The sequence below is a fragment of the Mirounga angustirostris genome, unplaced genomic scaffold (genome assembly GCF_029215605.1).
Source record: "Mirounga angustirostris isolate CCGP_5_RB_7025 unplaced genomic scaffold, mMirAng1.0.hap1 SCAF_1, whole genome shotgun sequence".
Lineage (NCBI taxonomy): Eukaryota > Metazoa > Chordata > Mammalia > Carnivora > Phocidae > Mirounga > Mirounga angustirostris.
Genome location: NW_026991709.1, coordinates 103,741,916 through 103,764,205, shown reverse-complemented (window position 1 = coordinate 103,764,205; position 22,290 = coordinate 103,741,916). Strand labels below are relative to the sequence as shown.

Sequence of the window (22,290 nt, the reverse complement as noted above, 5' to 3'; positions counted from 1 at the left end):
AAATGTGCTGTATTTGGAAGAAGTAGGATTGGGGTGAGGTAAAGTCTTTTTTTATATGCTAAAAACAGCCCTTTGATTTCTTGATGAAGACAAGTCATCTTAAATACTTAGACCATACAACTTAATAAGATGTATATTTAGTATACCTTACTCGATCATAGTTCTGAACTCAGTTACTTTTGGACTCATTTAGTTTTCTCAGGTTGTGAAAGATGGGTAGAAGCTCTCCACTGAAGCATGCCATGTATATCCCATTTCTCTGAGCTGACTTACCCCATCCTCTGCCAGCCCATCTTCTTCCTCTAACTCAAAACAGCACCTTGTGACTTTTATCAACATTTTTGTCAATAAAATTAATCTTCAAAAAATTATTTTTATTGTTTGACAGGCAGGATTGTTTGTTTACACTAACCCCCAGTTTGCATCAGAATACACATGGTAGGTGATCCATAGAACTGGCTGTTTCAGAAAGAAGTAATACTACGAATGATCAACATTTTTGAGCATTTGTTCTATGACAAATACTTTAAATTGGCTCTTATTTGATCCTCATGCCAATTCTGTGAGGAAAGAGCAAATCTTTTATTCTTAAATTTAGAGCTCAGCAAGATTGGAATTCTCATTTACTGTAGCTCTGCTGGCTTGCATTGTTCAGAGAATTTCTTTTGTTGTACTTTACTCTTTATGCTGACCTTGACCTTGAAATGTAAGGTAATACTGATTGCCTTGAAAGAATAGTTCTTGAAGGTATAAAAATAATTCTTTCTCACTTTGATGCAATTACAGGAGCTTTTCTTCCCTTGATCATTACCAGAATGTCCAGAACGGACAAGACATACTTAGATCACCCTATAACCACATGACAGAGGATGGAGAAGGAAAGACAAGTTCTAAGCTATAAGGGAGGACCAATTCATAGAGTAAATTAATAAATGACCAGAACTGTAGCTTCCATTTCACAAAGTACTGTGTAATGGAGAGAATATGAGCTTTGGGATTAGACCAGGTTTGAAATAGCATCTGCTGTTACTGATGTCCTCATCCTGGACACATTACATAAGCTCTCCCAGCCTCAGCTGCCTTAAAGAAAAAAAGAGTAGAAAAGAAAAAACAGTTTTGGTGGTGAATGAAATCTCATACTCTAAGAAAAATAGGTTACAACAGTATGATATGCTCGATTTGAGCATTATTGCAAGTACAGGTCTTTAAGACACTTCCCTCTAGTGCTAATGGTGGAGAATAGTAATGGGGGTACTTTTCCGACACTCACTGTCTTATGCAGCTTTTCTGTCCAGAATTGATCTCTCTGAGGATCCAGGACCCCCAGAGGGTAGCTGATTCCTTGTGTTGGCCTGCAAAATCCTCAGGATTGATCTGGAGCAAAATAAGAATAATTTCCAGGACTTGAGGAGCTGTGCTGAAAGAACACGGAGGCTGACCTAGAGGGGTACTTTGGCAGTACGAATATCACAAAGAAAATGGTAATTACAGTTAGTTGGAATTGTTGAATTTGTAAAAAGTGAGATTTGTAAAAGAGAACAGTTAATATGAAGTGAACAAAAGGAAGTTATAGTAGAAGAGTGAATACAATCATGCATGTTTAATTTTGTGTTGATAGTTATAAATAGGAGAACAGTAATACATTTGGGCTTTCTATTTCTCCTCTTGGCTGCATTTCCTTACCAATACTGGATATGGATGTATGCTTGTTACTGACTGTGAGGAGAGAGGGTGAAGAACACCGCTGGGTTCAGCTCTAGCACTGATGTGTTGGTGGGAGAATGGACTTGGAATTTCCTGCAAAGCAGTGGTGACAGCATTAGTGCTCGGCAGCCTTGCACGTGCAATGTTTGTGCATCCTGGTAACACCACTCTCCTCTTGCTCTTCCAGTGGCTTGAAGGTAATGGTGTGTTCATGCTGCTGCCAATCTCTATGTTCAATTTCCAATGTCTGAAATGCCCCGAGTGGGTTTGGTTTTCCCACCTGGACGCTGAGTGATTCTGCCAGTCTTTTCTTTTGACCTGGAATATTGCATAATACTCGGAAGGTATCGAAATAAGTAATACTGCGTTTTGTACAAACTTGAGAAGGCATAAGAAGTATAGAAATGCTTAGGAAATAAGTTGGGTTGATATTTTAAAACAGTTTTAAGGCTTTTGTAGTCATGTTTGTGTTTGAACTGCTCAGAAATTAGTTATGCTAAAATTTCATTGTAGCTTAAATGAGGTAATTTAAGTAAATAATCAATGCTCAAATGTATGAGAAAATTTGATTTTCAAAGTTTTGTTTATTAAGGGCGCCTGGGTGGCTCAGTTGGTTAAGCGACTGCCTTCAGCTCAGGTCATGATCCCAGGGTTCTGGGATCGAGCCCCGCATTGGGCTCCCTGCTCTGCGGGGAGCCTGCTTCTCCCTCTCCCACTCCCCCTGCTTGTGTTCCCTCTCTCGCTGTGTCTCTCTCTGTCAAATAAATAAATAAAATCTTTAAAAAAAAGTTTTGTTTATTAAGCTTGTAGGTTTTAATAAATTCAGCATTAAACAAAATACAAATAACAAGTGTTCTTTCTATGGGGAGTTCTTAAAAATAATGAATGTGATCACCTTTTTTGTGTGTGTGGATATGTTAGAGATATTTATGAGTATTAAATGGATTATGGCCTGAAGAGCAGGTTATAAACTTTATCCTTAAACAAATACTCAAATTTTATTGTTTTTTTTCTTTCTGGATGGTAAAGAGCTGCTTGGTCCATTCTGGGTGTGAGGGCAACTTTCTCCAGGGCTGAGAGGCAACATTTCTCTTCGTTCCTTGGAGTGAAGATTAGACTATTGGGTTTGATGAAAAATGAGCCCCACCAGCCCTTGAGGACTGACACAGTGATGTCAGTTGCTAGTAACTGGGGCTCAGCACTGATAGGCCGATTGAGAGTCTTCCCAATAATAGGCCAACCACAGATAATGTGAGGGAAGAGAAGAAATGAAGGCTTTGGCTCAGGGAATGAAAGAGGTAGTGGCCAGAAGAGGCGAGAGGCCACAGAAGTCAGGGGAAACCAGGCCCCCTCAAACTGTGACTGTGATCCTTAAACGGGGGCCTTGGCCTAGAAGCAGCCTCAAGTGGGTCAAGTGAAGAACTACTTCTCAGGAGCCACAGTGGATTATAGCCTTGAACAGGCACTGTGCAGGATTTACATTATGGATTTCCTATTCTTGCTAGTTAGTCTGGTGCCCAGAGGACCACAGCTACTGACACAGAAGTCCTGGCACCTGTCACAGTTATCACAGTCTTATAACGTATCTAATCCCTGGGAGGGCTGGTTTATTCTTGCTATTCTTTTCTTTTTTTTTTAAAAGATTTTATTTATTTGACAGAGACACAGTGAGAGAAGGAACACAAGCAGGGGGAGTGGGAGAGGGAGAAGCAGGCTTCCCACCAAGCAGAGAGCCCGATGCGGGGCTCGATCCCAGGACCCTGGGATCATGACCTGAGCCGAAGGCAGACGCTTAACGGCTGAGCCATCCAGGCGACCCTCTTGCTATTCTTTTCAAACAACGTTTTCTTTTCCTTGACAGCTCCATAGCAGTTGAGAGAAAAACCACTCTAGATAAATTAGCTAGAAATGGGAGTGGTTTATTTCAGGGAAGAGGGGGCGCCTGGGTGGCTCAGTTGGTTGGGCAACTGCCTTCGGCTCAGGTCATGATCCCAGAGTCCTGGGATAGAGTCCTGCGTCAGGCTCCCTGCTCAGCAGGGAGTCTGCTTCTCCCTCTGACCCTCCCCCCCTCATGCTCTCTCTATCTCATTCTCTCTCTCAAATAAATACATAAAATCTTTAAAAAAAAATTTATTTCAGGGAAGAGGGAACTTGGTATCCATCAGCTACACAGAGAGCTCTGAAGAATGAGGAATGCACCAGAGCTACACATGGTTGATCTTCATTTCCTAGACAATCACTCAAAGGGATAGCACATGAAAAGCAAGGAGATATTTCTTTGTCTATTAGGGTGAATAAAGATTCAAGTGGTATTCCACTAGACTTCTGGCGCATGAAGAGGATCTCTAACAGTAGAAAAAAATTAGGAAGCTCAGTTATCTTTTTTTTTTTTAAAGATTTATTTGACAGACACAGCGAGAGAGGGAACACAAGCAGAGGGAGTGGGAGAGGGAGAAGCAGGCTTCCCACGGAGCAGGGAACCCGATGCGGGGCTCAATCCCAGGACCCTGGGACCACGACCTGAGCCGAAGGCAGACGCTTAACGACTGAGCCACCCAGGTGCCCCAGGAAACTCAGTTATCTTAACTAGACTGTTCAACATTTGCCTAATGTTTAAAATGCCCAGTCAAAATAACTGAATCCCACTTAGTACCATGAGTCTATGATGATTTTCTTTCTTCTGAAGGATGGAGAAGCACAAATTGAAGTCATCAATAATATACTCTTAAATTCCAGAGACTAAGGTGTGAACAAACCTTTACTGGATTTTGGATAAAAGTTTCTATGCTCATTATGCCTTGTGCTGGAATGTTGGGGAGTGAACCCAAATATTACATTTATCAGGGATGGGGTAGCACTCTACCATTTGTTCATGCATCAAGCATTCATTAAGAGTCTATGATGTACCTCTGCCAGGCATTAGGAAAAAAATAGGTAAGCAAAACATACATGGGCCTTGCCCTTATGGAGATCACAGCTTAAGAGGAGGAAAAAGACATTACTCAAATAATCACACACATGACTGCATAATCGCCTATGTGATAAATTCTTGAGGGAAAGATACTTGGTTCTGGGAGAGGTAAACTAGTCTGGGGCAGGAAGTTTATTGAGGAACAGACTTTTAAGTTGAGATCTCAAGTACTAGTGTGAGCCAAGAGCCAAGGCAAAGGGTGGGTGGGCGTGGGAGGCAGGGAACAGCCTGGACAGAGCTCTGTGGCATGAAAGTGCCCTCGTGGAATGCTTGAGGAGCTTACAAGAGACCAGTGTGCAGGAGCAAAAAGTGGAAGTTGATGGTGAAGTGGGCAAGAGTCAATACCAAATCCTGAAGACCATATTAGGATTTGGTCTTTGTTCTAAGACTGACGGGAGGCCTGAATGTTTAAGCAGAGGTGTGACACAATCAGACTGGGTCTGCAAAGAGTCACTCTGGCTGCCCTGCTGTGCACATACAAGAACAGGCACAGTGAGGAGTTCAGTGAGGAGGGTGTGACTGTAACATGTGGCGCTCAGTATTGGTTTCTTCCTCCCCCCAATGTGTACATCAGCGTGAAGGACATCAGGTTACATGATGCTTGTAGCAATAACCTTTCTCAGGCACTTGGTGCCCTGGGCCTATGGTGGGGCTTTGAAGGGCTTCCAGTGGTTCAAAAGCACCCCAGGAGTGCTAAATATTGTTATTACTGACTCAAGGGGCAGGAGGCCTCCTAAATCATAACTCCCATGTCCTTATATTACCCCACGTGCTTTTTGTCCCATTTGAGTTCTCTCCAATCCTAACTCTACTTTGCCTGAGAAAATGATCCTACAAAGCCCAAGGGGGCATGGCTTTGGGCCATACCTTGAGCAATCTTAATACTTTATGAAAATCATTTCTCTTTTCCTCTTTACTGACCTGCATAACTTTTACTTACATCATTTTGGGATTAATTATGAATTTTGAGGCAATGTCAATGTAAAATGATATGCTCTTTCAAACTATAATATGGAGAAGTGAAGTTATTTTTCTCTGGCAGAATTATTAGTGGAACTATTACTTTTTTGTAGTGTTAATTTTTCATCACAAAATAATAAATAGTAACAACAAAATAATATGATATCAACCTCCTACAAATCAAAGGTAGTTTTAAGGAATCTGAGTAAGATTTAGGGCTACACTACGTCTTAGATTCAGCAATCAACACAGTTTATTTAGGGACCAATTGTATTGAAAAAGTACTTTGTCCTTCTCTAATTATAGAGAGATTCTCATGCTATCAAAAGAGATCCAATCTACTCTGTCCATCATCTTGGAGCCTGTGGAAGCCTGCTGGGAACAGGACTTCTAAAGTGGTAACTATGTCAGGGAGGCTGTGGTCCAGGGCTATTTTTGCTGGCAGTGTCTCCAGAACCAGAGAGAGAACTCTTTCTAAAATTGAAGGTGTTTGTTTATGCCTGACATGAAACTGAATTCTACTTGGGCAAGAGATGTGCTTATGAGCATAAAGCACAACACAGTGACTCCTGCTGACAAACCAAACCAAACCAGAGGGATCTGGAAAAAGATAACTCATGCCCTGTGAACAGTGGCAGGATTCATGCCAAACCATGAAGCAACCTTCCTGTGAAGGCCACTGCACATAGAATCCTTGCAATGTTGTACCCCTCAAGGATTTAAATTTATTGAAAAGTAAATAAAATTGTTGCATTGGTTCTCTTGAAAAACAAAAGATATCAAATTCTGATGTGTGGGGAGGGACAAACAATGGAATATGGAGCTTTAAGGTGAGGGTAACACATTAGGGTACTTCCTTCTGACCTGCCCTTTATGTCACAAAGGCAGTCTGTCTGGAATGTCCTTCTACTTGCCCCATGCTCTACTTCTCCAGTGGATCATTGATAGGCTGCTCTGATCTCCACAAGGGGCCTTTCATAGGAGCTCAGGGGTGTCCTTTCTAAGGTGATGATCCAGGCAGAGGTAAGACCCATTCTTGAAGAGAAAACTAATCAGATGAAAATGTTGAGCAGCCTGAGGTCAGGATAGTGAGAGCAGGTCATGAATTTTATGAGGAATCATTAAAAGAGCTGCCATCTGCAAGCTGGAGACCCAGGAAAGCTGGTAGTGTAGTTCTAGTCTGAGTGCCCAAGTAGACCAATGTTCCAGCTGGAAAACAGCCAGATGGTTTAATAGGCCCCTTCAGTCTGATGGGCTGCAGCAAGCCCTACTGATAGAGTGAGCTGAGGTAACAGACCTTGGTCTGGTCAGCTCTGTGGTCAGTTTTGGGTAGACATATTTAAACTTGAGTATTCAAAAAACTGCCAGTAGGACCACCTCACAGGCATTAGGATGACTATTGGAAAGAAAGAAAGAAAGAAGGAAAGAGCTGGCAAGGATGTGGAGAAATTGGAACTCCTGCTGGTGGGAATGTAAAATGATAAGCAGCTGTGGAAAGCAGTATAGCGGTTCCTCAAAAAATAAAATTACCGTATGACTCAGCAATTCCACTTTGCATATAGACCCAAAATAATTGAAAGCAGAGAATTGAAGAGATATTTGTACACCCACATTTATAGCAGCATTATTCACAATAGATAAAATATGGAAACAACCCAAGTGTCCACCCATGGATGAATGGATAAGCAAAATGTGGTATATACATGCAGCGAAATCTTGTTCAGTTTCAAAATGAAAGGAAACTCTGCAATATGCTACAACATGGATGAACCTTGAGGATATTATGCTAAGTGAAATAAGCCAGTCACAAAAACACAAATATTGCAGGATTTCACTTATATAAGGTACTTAGAGTGTCAAAATCATAAAGACAGAAAGTATAATGGTGGTTGGCAGGGGCTAGGGGAAGGAGAAATGGGAAATGATATGCATTCTCTTGCTGACCCTCTCCTATTCATCAAAACTGTACCATGTGACACTGTGGAGTTTGCACCAGCCCTTCACTTACCAACAATTTAACTCTGGGGCAGCATTGTCCAATTGATTTTTCTATGATGATGGAAATGTCCTATGATATCTGTGCCGCCTAATACGGTAGCCACTAGCCATTTGCGGCCATTGGACATGAAAGGTGGCAAGTGTGAGTGAGGAACTGAATTTTAAATTTTATTCAATTGTAATTATTTTAAATTTCAGTAAGTACATGCACCCAGTGGCTACTTTATTGGAGAGTGCTGCTCTAGGGACCTGACCAAAATGGATGTGTTAGCTTGGTCTTGGTTAAACTCTAGCCTTGGAATGTTAAACTCACCTTCTTGAAGTGTGCTCTGACTCTTCAGTTAGAGAGCTATTAATGACTAGTTATATCACTTTAAAATCAACTAACGAATCCAACAACTAACTAGTCAACTCCCCTCCACTGACCCACAGCTTCCTTCAGGTATCACCCAGACCTGCTCTTTCCCTTCACAGACAGAATTTTGAAATCATTTCCTGTAATTGTTGGACATTTCCTCACACCTGCTCACTCCTTGGTTCCTGCCACCTGAACTCCCATTCATGCTACTCTCAAAGCATCTCCTCTCATCAAAGTCACCATGACTGCTGTGTTTGTTTGCAAGGGCTGCCACCACAACATACCGCAGACAGGGTGGCTCACACAATAGAAATTTAGTTTCTCATAGTTCTGGAAGTTGGCAGCCTAAGATCAAGGTGTTGGAGGGGTCAGTTTCTTCCGAGACCTCTCTCCTTGGCTTATAGATGGCTGTCTTCTCCCTGTGTCTTCACATAGCCTTCCTTCTGTGTGTGTCTGTGTCCTAATATCTTTTTATAAGGAAAACAGCCATATTGGATTAAAGTCTACCCATATGACCTCATTTTAACTTATCTCTTTAAAGATCCTATTTCCAAACACAGTCAAATTCTGAGGTACTAGGGGTTAAACAACATATGAATTTGGGGGACGCAATGCAACTCAAAACAACTGCTTTGCTGCTAAGTCCAACATATACTTTTCGACCTTTATGCTGCATAATCTCTCAGCATCACTGGACAATGGTGTCCACCCACACCTACAACTCTAGCTCTCTTGTTTCTGTGACTCCACACTCCTGGATTTTCTCCCACCTCTCTGGCTGTTTCCTCTCAATCTATGCTATAGATCCCCCCCGCCTTTTTAATCTTGCTTTTAAATATGGGTGCTCCTCAGGGGTTTGTCCTTATTTTCTTTTCTCCTTTTACACACTCTCATCTCATTTTGTTACCATCTTTGTGCTGATACTGTACAAATCCTTGCCTTCAGCCCAGATTCTCTGATGAACTCTACACCCAAATACATAACCATCTAATGGACATTTATCTATACTTGGCTGTCCTACACGTAACTCAAATTCAACAGGTTCAAACTGAATCAATCATCTTTCTATCTTCTCCAAATCTGCTCTTCTTCTGTGAGCTCTAGGTCAGGGAATGGCATCTCCGTTCACCCAGCTGTTAATTCTAGGAGCCTGCAGCTTCATCTTGACTTCCCCCACCTCTCATCCAACATATCCATCTCCTCCCCCCTATATATTCTGTCTCCTTAAAGACTGTTAAATTCTGTTGCTTTTCTTCATCTCCACTGCTGTTCTGCTGGTTTACTCTCATATTGTGGTAAGATAGCCTTATGACCATCAGATGAAAGGTTCTGATTTTTCATTCATCTAAAAATACTTACCCAGGGACTTCTCTAAGCCAGGCTCTGTTTTGGATGCACATAGGTCTGAACCTCTAAATCTGAAGTGCAGAGTGAGACAAGAATTCTGCTCTATTAGGATATTCCTCCTAGAACATGGAAGGGGCTACCCTCATGTGAATTGGTGGGGCTGGCAGTGAATGGGATGCCACAGGAGAACATAGGAGTTAAGACATAGAGTTCCAGAATTAGAAAACACCAAAGGGAGCCCAAAGCAGTGAAAATTCTCTTAGCTACTCCTGTATAATGGTTTGATCATTTGGGGCACCTGGGTGGCTCAGTCAGTAAAGCATCTGGCTTTGGCTCAGGTCATGATCCCAGGGTCCTGGGATTGAGCCTTGCATCGGGCTCAGCAGGGAGTCTGCTTCTCCCTCTGCCTGCTGCTCCCCCTGCTTGTGTGTTCACTCTCAATCTGTGTCAAATAAATAAATACAGTCTTTTAAAAAAATGGTTTGATCATTGTTCCAATGGGAAGAAATACCCAAATGAGGGAAATCAATTGACATCTGCAGTCATGGAGTGAGCAGAGCAGGCAAACAGTAGTCCCTCTCTCATGGCAGGAAAGAAAGACTGGTGAGATTTCATCACCAGAGGAACTGCTATTTTTATTCTTTAGAGTGAAAGTACTAAAGCAAAGATGAGAATGCTTGTGGGATACCAACCAAATCTGTGCTTTGCTGACTTTTGTCAACAAGAGCCTTACTTGGTATGACACTTTCTTCCCATCTTCCCATTTTCACTGTTAGCAAAATGCTTGGAAACCACCCTAGGGACTTTGCACCCAGGACTGGGAAAGTCACACCTCCCTGAACCGGACCCATACTCAGGCTATGAGTTCAAATCCCATAGTAGCTTCTTTGCACCCACTGCTCAGCTGTCTGTGGCTGTACGTTTAAACTTGCTTATTCACATTTTGCCTCCCCAAACAGATTGTAATCTTTGAAGGCAGGAATGTTCCTGGTACATTAGAGGTGCCCACTTCATATAAAACACACAACAGGCCATTAAATCTGAGTGAATCGGAAAGAAGCATTAGAGGCAAAACAGTGTTGGTCCTAGTTTATAGGCATTCACAATGTATGAAAAATAATGGGTTCATTTGTTGTTCATTCATTCAAACATTTATATATATAGGGGGGAGGAGATGGATATGTTGGATGAGAGGTGGGGGAAGTCAAGATGAAGCTGCAGGCTCCTAGAATTAACAGCTGGGTGAACGGAGATGCCATTCCCTGACCTAGAGCTCACAGAAGAAGAGCAGATTTGGAGAAGATAGAAAGATGATTGATTCAGTTTGAACCTGTTGAATTTGAGTTACGTGTAGGACAGCCAAGTATAGATAAATGTCCATTAGATGGTTATGTATTTGGGTGTAGAGTTCATCAGAGAATCTGGGCTGGTATTTGGGGTGGCTAGTGAAGCCACTCACAGTTCTTCATGTCTATAGGAAACATAGATGCAAGAGGCTCAGGGATTAGACCTGCTGTACTAACACCCCACCTATCTGTGTGGGCTCTGGCTCTTCCCCTATTTGTTTTGACACTTTTGGCTCAGAAAAAAAGGATGAACAAAGTTCAAATGAAGTTCATTGTGTGTGTTTGTGTGTTCCTTAGAGCTTACACTTGGCAAACCTCAAGGGAGGACTCTGGCTGAACCCAGTGAAATAGGGAGAAAGAATCACAAAAGTCTGGGATTTGTTGACCAGAAAAATTCCCTGTGGTCTGACAGACTACCATTTCCCACATGGCCCTACTCATCAGAGACACGGAAGTGTCACTTTCAACTGGCTAAGCTGCTTCTTCTGGATCTTTCTTCCATGTGTCTGAATAATATGCTTCCGTATTCTTTTCAGACTTAGATATAGACTCTTGACTTCTTCTTATGAAAGATGAAGATTTAGCACCCTTGTTCTCCTCATTCTTCCAACATAAATATATCATAATATTTGGTTAAATCAGTATTCAAAGTTAACACTGTTGTGATTATTGTAAATATCATACCCAGCTAAGGCATGCAGCATGCACTAGTAATGTTTCCTTTGTTATACAACTTTTTTTTCCTCCCTGGAGTTCAATATTATCTTAGGTTTTGATTTATACCTATCCTTAATGCTCCTCCAACTCTTTGCCAAAACTGTTAATTTTCTCTTAATAGTTCAAATTTGGGGTGCCTGGATGGCTCAGTCGGTTAAGTGTCCAATTCTTGGTTTCAGCTCAGGTCATGGTCTCATGGGTCGTGGGATCGAGCCCACATCGGGCTCTGTGCTCAGTGGGGAGTCTTCTTGAAGATTCTCTCCCACTGCCCCTCCCCCCACTTTTTGTCTCTCCCTCTAAAATAAATAAATCAATCTTTAAAAGAATAGTTCAAATATGTCAAGTACTCTGTTGATTTTTTAATTTTTAACATATCCCCTCTGGAGCCCACTGGCCTCCTGCTCTGATGTGTCATCTAATTTCCTTGCATTGGATTCCTTTTTCTTGAATCCTGTGTCTTCTTTTTTCCTGGTTTATTCCCCCATTTTGGTGGAGTACATCCTCAGGTAGTTCCCCTTAAAGCATGCTTGGATTCTATTGAAAATTTTTTTCTGTTTTTATATTTTTTAAAACTGAGAACTCATTTTTTTCTATGAGCCTATTTTTTTGTTGTTGATAAAATTATCTTTTATTACTTCCCTGAAGATATTATGATTTTCCTGACAGTTTATGCTGCTCTTTGTGCTGTCTCGGTTTTCTCTGAATTTCTATGTTTGATTAGGATTCCCAATATTCATTGTCTATAAGTTTTTTCTTTGAAGAACTCAGTTCCCCTACAGAGGAAACTTCTAGGCTGCTGCCTCAGCTGTCTAAGCTAGGCCACCAGGATTCTCAGATGCATTGGGGGGAAAAGTTACTAGTGGTTCTCACCGTTCATTCAGCATGCTGACTGGCCCTCAATCTCCTTCTCAAGTATGTTTTCTTTTGGATGAGGGAGATGCCTCATGGGGTAGGGTGGGGAAGGAATCTAAGGATCTCCCTGCATTTAGTACAGACTTTTACCCAACACCCCGGCTCTGGAGCAGTTCCTGGTGTCTCCAATCCTGTGCCTTTCAGGAGCTCTATAGGGCCAGTCTGTTAGCTTCCTGCATCCTCTCTGCACCCCACACCCAGTCTCTGAGTCACTCATCGCTGGCTATCTGTTTTCCAGTTGCCAACTCTGTGTTCACATCTCTCTTTCCATTCTTATTGCCTTTTCTTTTAGCATTGTCCCTGAGGATTTTGTTGTCTTTAACAAAATCTTTATATTGTAATGAGGTTTTGAGAGGAAATGGAGACAAAAAACGGTGGTTAATACATCATGTTTACCTGGATAGTTACCCCATCTTTCCTCAATGGGAAAAAAAAAAAGCACTTAATAGATTCTGTAGAAATTCTACGTACTTTGAGAATGTTAATATATCTTCATGTTTCTAGGCCCAGTTCACAACTCTCATAGAGCTGGTGTCTGTCATATAAAAGGTGAGCAATTACTGTTTGTTGACCATTTGAATGAATGAATGAATCAGGTGTTCACTCGTAGTGCTGTTGACTCCATTGGAAGCTAAAGGACTCTGAAAATGGAGAAGAGGGGACAGCACATCAGGTGCAGTAAACTAGGGAAGACTGACTCCCACATTTGGTTGCAAATTAGGATCACTTGGGAAGATTCTAGAATTGCAGATCCCTGGAGATCATTCCAGAACTAAGTGAATCCTGTTCTCAGGATTCTTGGGGAATCTGCATTTTTACAAAGCAACTGCCCACCCCTACCCTTTTTGTTACATGAAAAAATAAACCTCTGATGTTCAAGGTACTGCTAATCATTTTTTTGTTGCTTGTAGCTGAAATCATTCCTAACATATACATGGGGCCCATGAGAATCTACTGAAGTGGAAAGGATGACTATTCAGGGGAGTATGGAAGGGGTTTGGCAAATATCTCCAGGGGTACACAGCCTGCTGAGGGCCTCCTGGGGGAAGCGGTGGTAATGGGAAATGCTCCAAGGTGCTCCCCAGGCTCCCAGTGCTGACCTACTTTTCTCCATATGTTCCTCCCCGTTCCTCCCCTTGTCCACCCAGTAAACCTATACACTGGTACCCCTGGAGACACTGGGATGTGGTTGTCTGGCAATTCCTCTAGTCTCTCTCCTTGCTCCATGTATCTTCATGTGCTTCATGCCTCAAACCTCACTTTTTGATTCTCAAAAGCTATTTCAGAGTCACGAAGCTCAGCATGAACTATTCTCAGCTCTTTTAATCCCTCTCTATCAACTTTATTCTTCCATGGGGCCACTTGCATACTGTACGAGGAAGTGGAGAAAAAACTCCACAGATTAGTATCTCAAGATAATATCTTGCCAGGTTTGTTAATGACAGTCTGCCCATTGTTGCCCCCCACCCAGTCCTACCCTCAGCAAGAGAGGCTGAGTTTACTCCCTGAACCACTAGAGGCAGATTATGCAGGATCTGCAGAAATACAAAGATTTCTGTATATAATCTGCAGATTATACAGAGATAGCAGAAATACAAAGAATTCTGGGGAGACAGCAGTGGCTAGAACCCAAGGGAGGTCCCAGGGCCTAAAGAAAAGTAAGGGGAAGCTTTTTTCCTTTGGTGAAAGGAAATGGGTGAACTCCAGAGCCAAAGTCCCATGTCAGGGCAGCAATGGGAGAGGGGATATCCCCAAAGGATGGCGCACATTCTTTGAAGGTTAAAGTTGGGCAAATGTAGCAGAGTAATTAGTAGTAACTCACTCTTCAGATCAGTTTTGAACTTGATCAATGATTTCCTTCAGTGGATTTCAGATAGGTCATTTTTTTACTTTTTGTGTTTTGAAGCTAAGTTATTGGGTATGCAAGGATTTGAGATTGTGCTATTTTTCTATTGGATTGACTCCCTGATCATCATAAAGGGTCCCTCTTTTTCTTGGGTGAGAATTCTTGCCCCACAATTTACTCTGATATTAGGATAGCTATACTAGCTCCTTGTGATGAATGTTTGCATGGTAACTCTTTTTCCAATCTCTCAATTTCAATCTTTCTGTGTTTTTATATTTAAAATGTGTCTATGGTTGAGTGGGAGGGTCCAACATAGTGATGTAGGAAGACCCTGAACTTACCACCTCCATGGACACACCAAATCTACACCTATTTATAGAGCATTTCCTCCTGAAAAAGAACTGAAAGCTGACTGAACAGCTTGTGCACAAAAAAAAAAAAAAAAAAAAAAAAAAGACAGAGACCACATAGAGAATGGCAAAGGAGGTGGAGACACAGTAATGAAGGGAACCCCATGCCTGATGCTGTGAACTGCAGTGGGGAGGGACAGTACCTAGGGACCATGAGTAAATACATCTGCCTTGCAGCACAGAAAAAAAGCTGCAATATAAAGGAACCAGCCCTAGAACCTTGCCAACTGGCAGGGGAGATGCTGGAACTCTTTCAGGTTCAGAGGGGCTGGCGAGCACCACAGTTTATGTTCCCTCTGCACCTTGACAGTGCAGATGGGAGCAGGGTCTAGGTGCCATAGCCAGCCTGTCACCTCAGCAACCCCTGAGTCCCCAGCCCATACTAGCCCTGGTCACCTTGGGGCACAGAAAAAAAACAAACCATGGTTTAAAAGAGCATCTAGATCCAAAGCAATCTACAGATTTGATGCAATCTCTATCGAAATATCAACAGTATTTTTCACAGATTTGGAAAAAATAATTCTAAAATTTGTATGGAATCACAAAAGACCCCAAAGAGCTAAAGTGATCCTCAGAAAGAAGAAGAAAACTGGAGGTATCACAATCCCAGATTTCAAGATACACTACAAAGCTACAGTAATCAAAGCAGTATGGTACTGACACGAAAAGAGATACATAGATGCAGGAACAGAATAGACAGTCCAGACATAAACCCACACTTAACGTGGTCAGTTAATTTATGACAAAGGAGGCAAGAATATACAATGGGGGAAGACAATCTCTTCAATAAATGGTGTTGAGAAAACTGGACAGCTACATGCAAAATAATGAAACTGGACCACTTTTTTACACCATACACAAAAATAAGTGCAAATAAAATGGTTTAAGAACCTAAATGTGAGACCAGAAACGATAAAACTTCTAGAACAAAACATAGTAATCTCTCTGACATTGGCCTTAGCAACATTTTCTAGCTATGTCTCCTCAGGCAAGGGAAAGCAAAGCTAAAATAAACAAATGGGACTAAGTTAAACTGAAAAGCTTTTGCCCAGAGAAGAAATCCATCAACAAAGCAAAAAGCCAACATACTGATTGGGAGAAGATATTTGTAAATGAGATGACCAATAAGGGGTTAATATCCAAAATATATAAAAAACTTACACAACTCAACACCAAAAAACCAAATAATACCTTTAAAAAATGGGCTGAACACCTGAATAGACATTTTTCCAAAGAAGACATTATGCAGATGGCAAACAGACTCAAGAAAAGATGCTCAACATCACTCATCATCAGGTAAATGCACATCAAAACCACAATGAGATATCACCTCACACCTGTCAGAATGGTTAGAATCAATAAAACAAGATATAACAAGTGTCAGTGAGGATGTGAAGAAAAAGGAACTCTGGTGCATTGTTGGTGGCAATGTAAACTGGTACAGCTACTGCAGAGAAGAGTATGGAAGTTTACCCCAAAATTAAAAGTAGAAATACCATATGATCCAGGAATTCCACTACTGTGTATTCGCCCAAAGAAAAAGAGAACATTAATTCAAGAAGATATATACACCCTTATATTCACTGCAGCATTGTTTGCAATAGCCAATATATGGAAGCAACCTAAGTGTCCATATGATGTCCATAGATGAATGGATAAAAAAGAGTGGTGTATACATATATATATATATACAGAATATCATATTACTCAGACATCAAAAAGAATGAGATCTTGTCATTTGCAAAAACATAAGTGGACCTAGAAGGTATCACGCTAAGTGAAATAAGTCAAACAGAGAAAAACAAATACCATATGTTTCAGTTATATGTGGAAATTAAAAAAACAAACAAACAAAGGAACAAACAAAACAGAAACAGACCCATAAATGCAGAAAACAAACTGGTGTCTGCCAGAGAGAGGGAGTTAGGGGGGTGAACAAAATGTGTAAAGGGTAGTGGGAGGTACAAGATTCCAGTTATGGAATGAATAAGTCATGGGGATGAAAGGCACAGCATAGGGAATATAGTCAATGGTAGTGTAATGATGTTTTATGATGACAGATGGTAGCTGTACTTGTGCTGAGCATAGCATAACATAGCATAACAAATCACTATGTTGAACACCTGAAACTAATGTAACATTGTGTGTCAACTGTACTTAAAAAAAAAAAGAATATCTATTGTTTTTTTATCCAGTATTGCAGTTTTAGTTTTTTACTTGGATTAGTCAATTTATATTAATTATTGACTTAGTTGAGTTTATAGTGACTCTTACTGTCTTCTAATTAACCCATCTACTTTGTGTTATATTTTTAGTTTTTCTTTTCATTTTTTGAATTAATACATTTTATATTATTCCACTTTGCCCCTTTACTAACTTGTCATAGACTTTTTTACTGACTGTTCTCATTTCTTCAGTGCTGATCTCTGACAACATACTAAGGCATGACCTTCAGTTCTGGATTCCATAGATTGAAGAGGAAAAGCAGGCTTTCTAAGTTCTAAAAGGTGAGCAATACATGGTTTAAGCTTAAAAATTAATGGCTGAGGGCACCTGGGTGGCTCAGTTGGTTAGGCGACTGCCTTCGGCTCAGGTCATGATCCTGGAGTCCCTGGATGGAGTCCCGCATCGGGCTCCCTGCTCAGTGGGGAGTCTGCTTCTCCCTCTGACCCTCCCGACCCTCCCCCCTCTCATGCTCTCTCTCTCTCAGTCTCTCTCTCAAATAAATAAATAAAATCTTTTAAAAAAAATTAATGGCTGGATGGATAAAGATGGAGGGCTGAATCAGGTAATTCTTTGAAGTGATCCATGAGATACATGGTTTTATAATGGAAGGGACTACATTTACAACAACAGAAAACACCATCAGTGGTGTTTACTACAGCTGGTTCCTTTTAATTTGTATTTTCATCTTGATCCATATAGCCAATTGCTATTGGAAACTGTCACCAGATTACCTATGAGTATCTCAAACTCAGTGTATCCTCCCTTCCTCACTGCCCTAACTCCTTTCTCTGCACGCTTCTCTCAGGTAACAGCACCACCATCCACCCAGTGGCCAAGCCAAGAACATGGACATCATCTCTGACTTCTCTCTCTTTTTCACCTGCTTTCATCACCAAGTCTGATTGCCTCTATACCTTAAAGGTTCCTCATATCCATTCACATCTCTCCATCTTCACCTCCTCACTGACTCTACCTCTTCTCTGTTGCTTAACCACAGAACAATGCGTAAAATGGAGGAATAACTCAATTTGCTGAATGAATGTGCATCCACTACTGGCAGAAACAAACATTTTAAGACAAGCAATGAATACCTTCTCGCTATATCAATTAGCCTCTTTTCAGATGCTAAAGAGGTGCCCACAAGGGGCTTGGGTGGAGGGGTGGGGGTGAGGCCAGGATCAGCAAGATGGAATAACTGAAGAGCACCTTAAAGGATATAATGTTTTAAGTCTGTGGGTCCTACACTAGCCTTCCTATGCTTCTCTCCTCATATTAGGAAACAGAACATGCTGTCTCTGGAGGTCATAATAACCAAAGTGAGTAAAACTCTGAAAGCCAATTTGCAATTCCCAAGTGTATTGGCTATCTGGAATTTTCAGTGGACTTGATGGATCAGAGTAATGCAAAAAAGCAGGACCTCCAGCCTCAGGATTTTATAGCACCTATAAAACATGTTTTACAGTTTCAGCTCAATTTTATGCTGTTAAGCTAAACATTTGATATCATATGGCACTTTAAGCACATTGATTTATGGTAAGTCAGCAATTGCATCTGTAATAAAAAGTCCAAAGTATGGGTTTTAAAAGTAATCTACTGTATTTATTATTGACATAAACAGTTACCTGCAGTCCATTTGAACATCATCTTAGATTTAACTCATGAATTAAAGATATTATGTTTCCCACCCAGCAAGGTCATCACCAAGGTGAAAACTATATATGGTTGGAAATGAAAAAGATCAAATGTGTAATGATAAATATTTTAAAAATAAGTGGCATATAGGATTTCATCTTTCTACATTACTGATTAATAATCATATTCTGTTTATCTTTTATACCCACCTCCTTCCCCCAGGTCCCAACTCTGGCAACCTCTAATCTTTTCTTCATCTCTATAATTTTGTTATTTCAAGAATGCTGTATAAATGGAATCATACAGTTTGTAACCTTTTGATATTGGCTTTTTTAAAAAAAATTCAACATAATTCCTATGAGTTCTGTTTAATCTTATGTGGATTATCTCATGCTTATTTCACCAGCATGGTTACAACTAGGGTGGCATAATTCAATTAAGAACTACTGCAATATATACCAAACTAAGAGAGTCTAAATACAAAGTAATTTCATAAAAGGGAACATTATTTATAACTGAGTCCATATTAATGAGTGAGAGATGTTTATTTTTAGACAGTGTTAGAGCGGGTCTGGCCAAATTGCATCTAGTTCATCTAAAGGATGGTTGGCAGCATAATTAAAAAGCATCCAATTTCCCTAATGCTAATTTAAGAGCTGTTTTAATTACACATTTGGAAAAATTATGAAAAATTTGGAAAATATTCCATTTTCATTTTACATTTGTAGACTGTATGTTATTTAGTTTGTAAGCATTTATTGAGTTCATCATGTGTACACAGTAAGCTCAAAAGTCATGGAAAAACAAAACTTGCATGGGTATTATAATAGCCCAGATCTGTATTGCCTTATTTGGATATTGTTCTTAAGATACTGCATGTGGCCTTATTTTTGTTTTCACAGATAAATTAAAGTTTGACAAAGGCTCTTTCTTTTCAAATAACTCAACAAAGGGAGGTCTATAATTTGGGTTAAGTTTATGTCAAGAACTGTTAGCAGGCCATGTCACAAGGTCCCCAAGACCACCCCAGGTTAAATTATTCTCTAGGAGGATCCATAGGACTCAGCGTGTCAGAGTCATGGTTTTGATTTATTACAGAGAAAGGATACACAGTGCAATCAGCAAAGGGAAAAGGAGCATTTGGTGAAGTCTTGAGGAAACCAGGCACTACCTTCTAAAACTCCCCTCCCAGTACAGTCACACAGGACACTCTGAATTCCCCCAACATTGAGTTGTGACAATACCTTTATAATGTGGCCAACCAGGGAAGTACATCAGAGAGTCAATGCCCAGAATTTTTCTTGAGGGCTGATCACTTAACACTCTTTATCTAGCATATACCCAAAGTCCAGACTCCCAGAAGGAAAGCAGATGTTCAGCTTAAACTACATTATTTGCACAGTTTGGCACAGTGAGCCACATTTATCAGTTAATGGGTGGGAACCCTCCTGAAATCTAAGTTCCCAGATACCAGTCAAGGGCCAACCTTGCAAGTAGGTGTTCTCAAGGATAGCAGCTTAGGCCTGTTATGTTAACTCTTTTCAGTACATAGGCCCATTTAGTGTACTACTTATCATTCTGATCTCTATCTCTCTGACTACTATGTCTTAGAACACAGGTGGGTAAAAGACAAAGGTTATTTGTTGACTCTCAGCTAAATAATATAGCGAGACAATGAACATGGAAATGGCCAGGCAGACATGCCTCTTTCTCCTAGCATGAGAAAAAAGAAAACCCAACAACAAAAACCAATACACAAATCTTTAAGATTCAGAATACTAATACTGGGCGCCTGGGTGGCTCAGTTGGTTAAGCGACTGCCTTCGGCTCAGGTCATGATCCTGGAGTCCGAGGATGGAGTCCAGGATCGGGCTCCCTGCTCAGCAGGGAGCCTGCTTCTCCCTCTGACCTCCCCCCTCTCATGTGCTCTCTGTTTCTCTCATTCTCTCTCTCAAATAAATAAATAAAAATCTTTAAAAAAAAAAAAAAGAATACTAATACTACCTGAAAAATGGATTCACATTCATTATCCTTATTGACAAAGTCTATATTGTGACTTGAGATACTGATGATGCATGAAGTATCCAATTAATCAGACATTTAAACTATTGTTTATTTCATTTTAAAATCTCATCCTTTAAATTTTTCATATGTGTGTTCATTACTATAAGATACTTGTACTGTGTACATATGTACATTTTGAAACTAAGTAGGTATACATATATTAGGGATGGGTTTGCAAACTGCTTTACTAATAGGGACTTATCACTCCTGCCTTTGGGTCATAAAATTTTAGAAGTGGAAGGAATCATATAGACTTAGTTAAATTTCCTCTTTTATATTGCAGCATTGTTCACAGTAGTCAAGATATGGAAACAACCTAAGTATCTATTGACAGATGAATAGATAGGTAAATGCAGTAAATATATATAAATGTATACAATGGGATATTATTCAGCCTTAAAAAAGAAAATCCTGCCATTTGCAACTACATGGATGAGCCTGGAGGATATTATGCTAAGTGAAATAAGCTAGATACAGGAAGATAAATATCACACGATCTCACCTATATGCGGAATTAAGAAAAAGTGGAACTCATAGTAACAGAGTAGAAAGGTGGTTATCAGAGGCTGGTGTGGGGGTGGGAGAAAATGGGAGATATTGACCAAAGGGTATAAACTTTCAGTTATAAGATGAATAAGTTCTGAAGACCTAAGATACAGTGATTATAGTGATTATAGTTTGTTAGTTAACATACAGTGCAATATTGGTTTCTGGAGTAGAATTCAGTGATTCATCACTTACATACAACACCCAGTGCTCATCAGAACAGTGCCCATCACCATCTAGCGCACTAGAACAGTGCCCATCACCCACCCATGATTAACACTATTTATATAGTGATATAATCACTATAGTGATTATAGTTAATAATAATGTATTGTATACTTGAGATTTGTTAAAAGAGTAGATCTCAAGTGTTCTCACTACACACACACAAAATGAAAACTATGTGAAGTGACAGATATATTAATTAGCTTGATATTGTAATAATTTCACCATGTATATATAATGCAAAATATCATATTATATTCCTTAAATATATATAATTTTTATATGTAAGCCACACAATAATTAAGCTTGGAAAAAAATAAGGAAATTGAAGCCCAAAGAGGTGAAGTTGACTTGTGCAAGGTGATGTAGAAGTTAGTGGTAGGGACAGGCTAGAACCTGGATCATCGTGAGCCATCTAGAAATATTTGACAAGATCTGGAAAGCTTGGGAGCCATAGTTCTTTGGGGGGAAGGAATGAATGAGCTACATTTCCTTGCCTCTATTTCCCTTCTATCATCTCGCCTTGACATCTTTTTCATATTCTTCTTCCCAGGGGGGACTGACTTGCCACAGTTTGCCTTATCTGGAGAGAAGGGAGGGACATTTATGCCCTTTTGTTTATCTGTTGAGTGATTTCACACCTTAGAGTGTACATGGGATATTGATGGTTAGACATTGGCCAGGAATACAATAGCTCAGATCTCTGCCATTAGTGCATTGTTAGACACTATTTTACTCCTTTCTAATTTAATAGGCTAGAATTAGAAAAAAATTAAATTAGCCTGGAACATCAGTAGTAATCATCTCTTATGTTTTCACAAGGCTTCCCCAGTTATAAGGTATTTCCCTTATAAATTGGTAGTATAGGGGCGCCTGGGTGGCGCAGTTGGTTAAGCGACTGCCTTCGGCTCAGGTCATGATCCTGGAGTCCCGGGATCGAGTCCCGCATCGGGCTCCCTGCTCGGCAGGGAGTCTGCTTCTCCCTCTGACCCTCCCCCCTCTCATGCTCTCTCTATCTCATTCTCTCA

General features: G+C 40.5%; 1 long non-coding RNA gene across 5 annotated transcripts in view; it reads right to left on the bottom strand.

Annotated features, from left to right (window-relative positions):
- LOC129045379 (uncharacterized) overlaps positions 1-22,290 on the bottom strand; it is a 55,573-nt gene that overhangs the window by 9,691 nt on the left and 23,592 nt on the right. For 2 of the 5 annotated variants that reach the window (XR_010409866.1, XR_010409862.1), the window contains one exon: positions 7,834-12,954. The exons of the other annotated variants lie outside the window; for them this stretch is intronic. This is a non-coding gene — a long non-coding RNA (uncharacterized LOC129045379). Of the gene's footprint in view, positions 1-7,833; positions 12,955-22,290 lie in introns of those variants that run through there. 5 annotated transcript variants of the gene reach the window in all.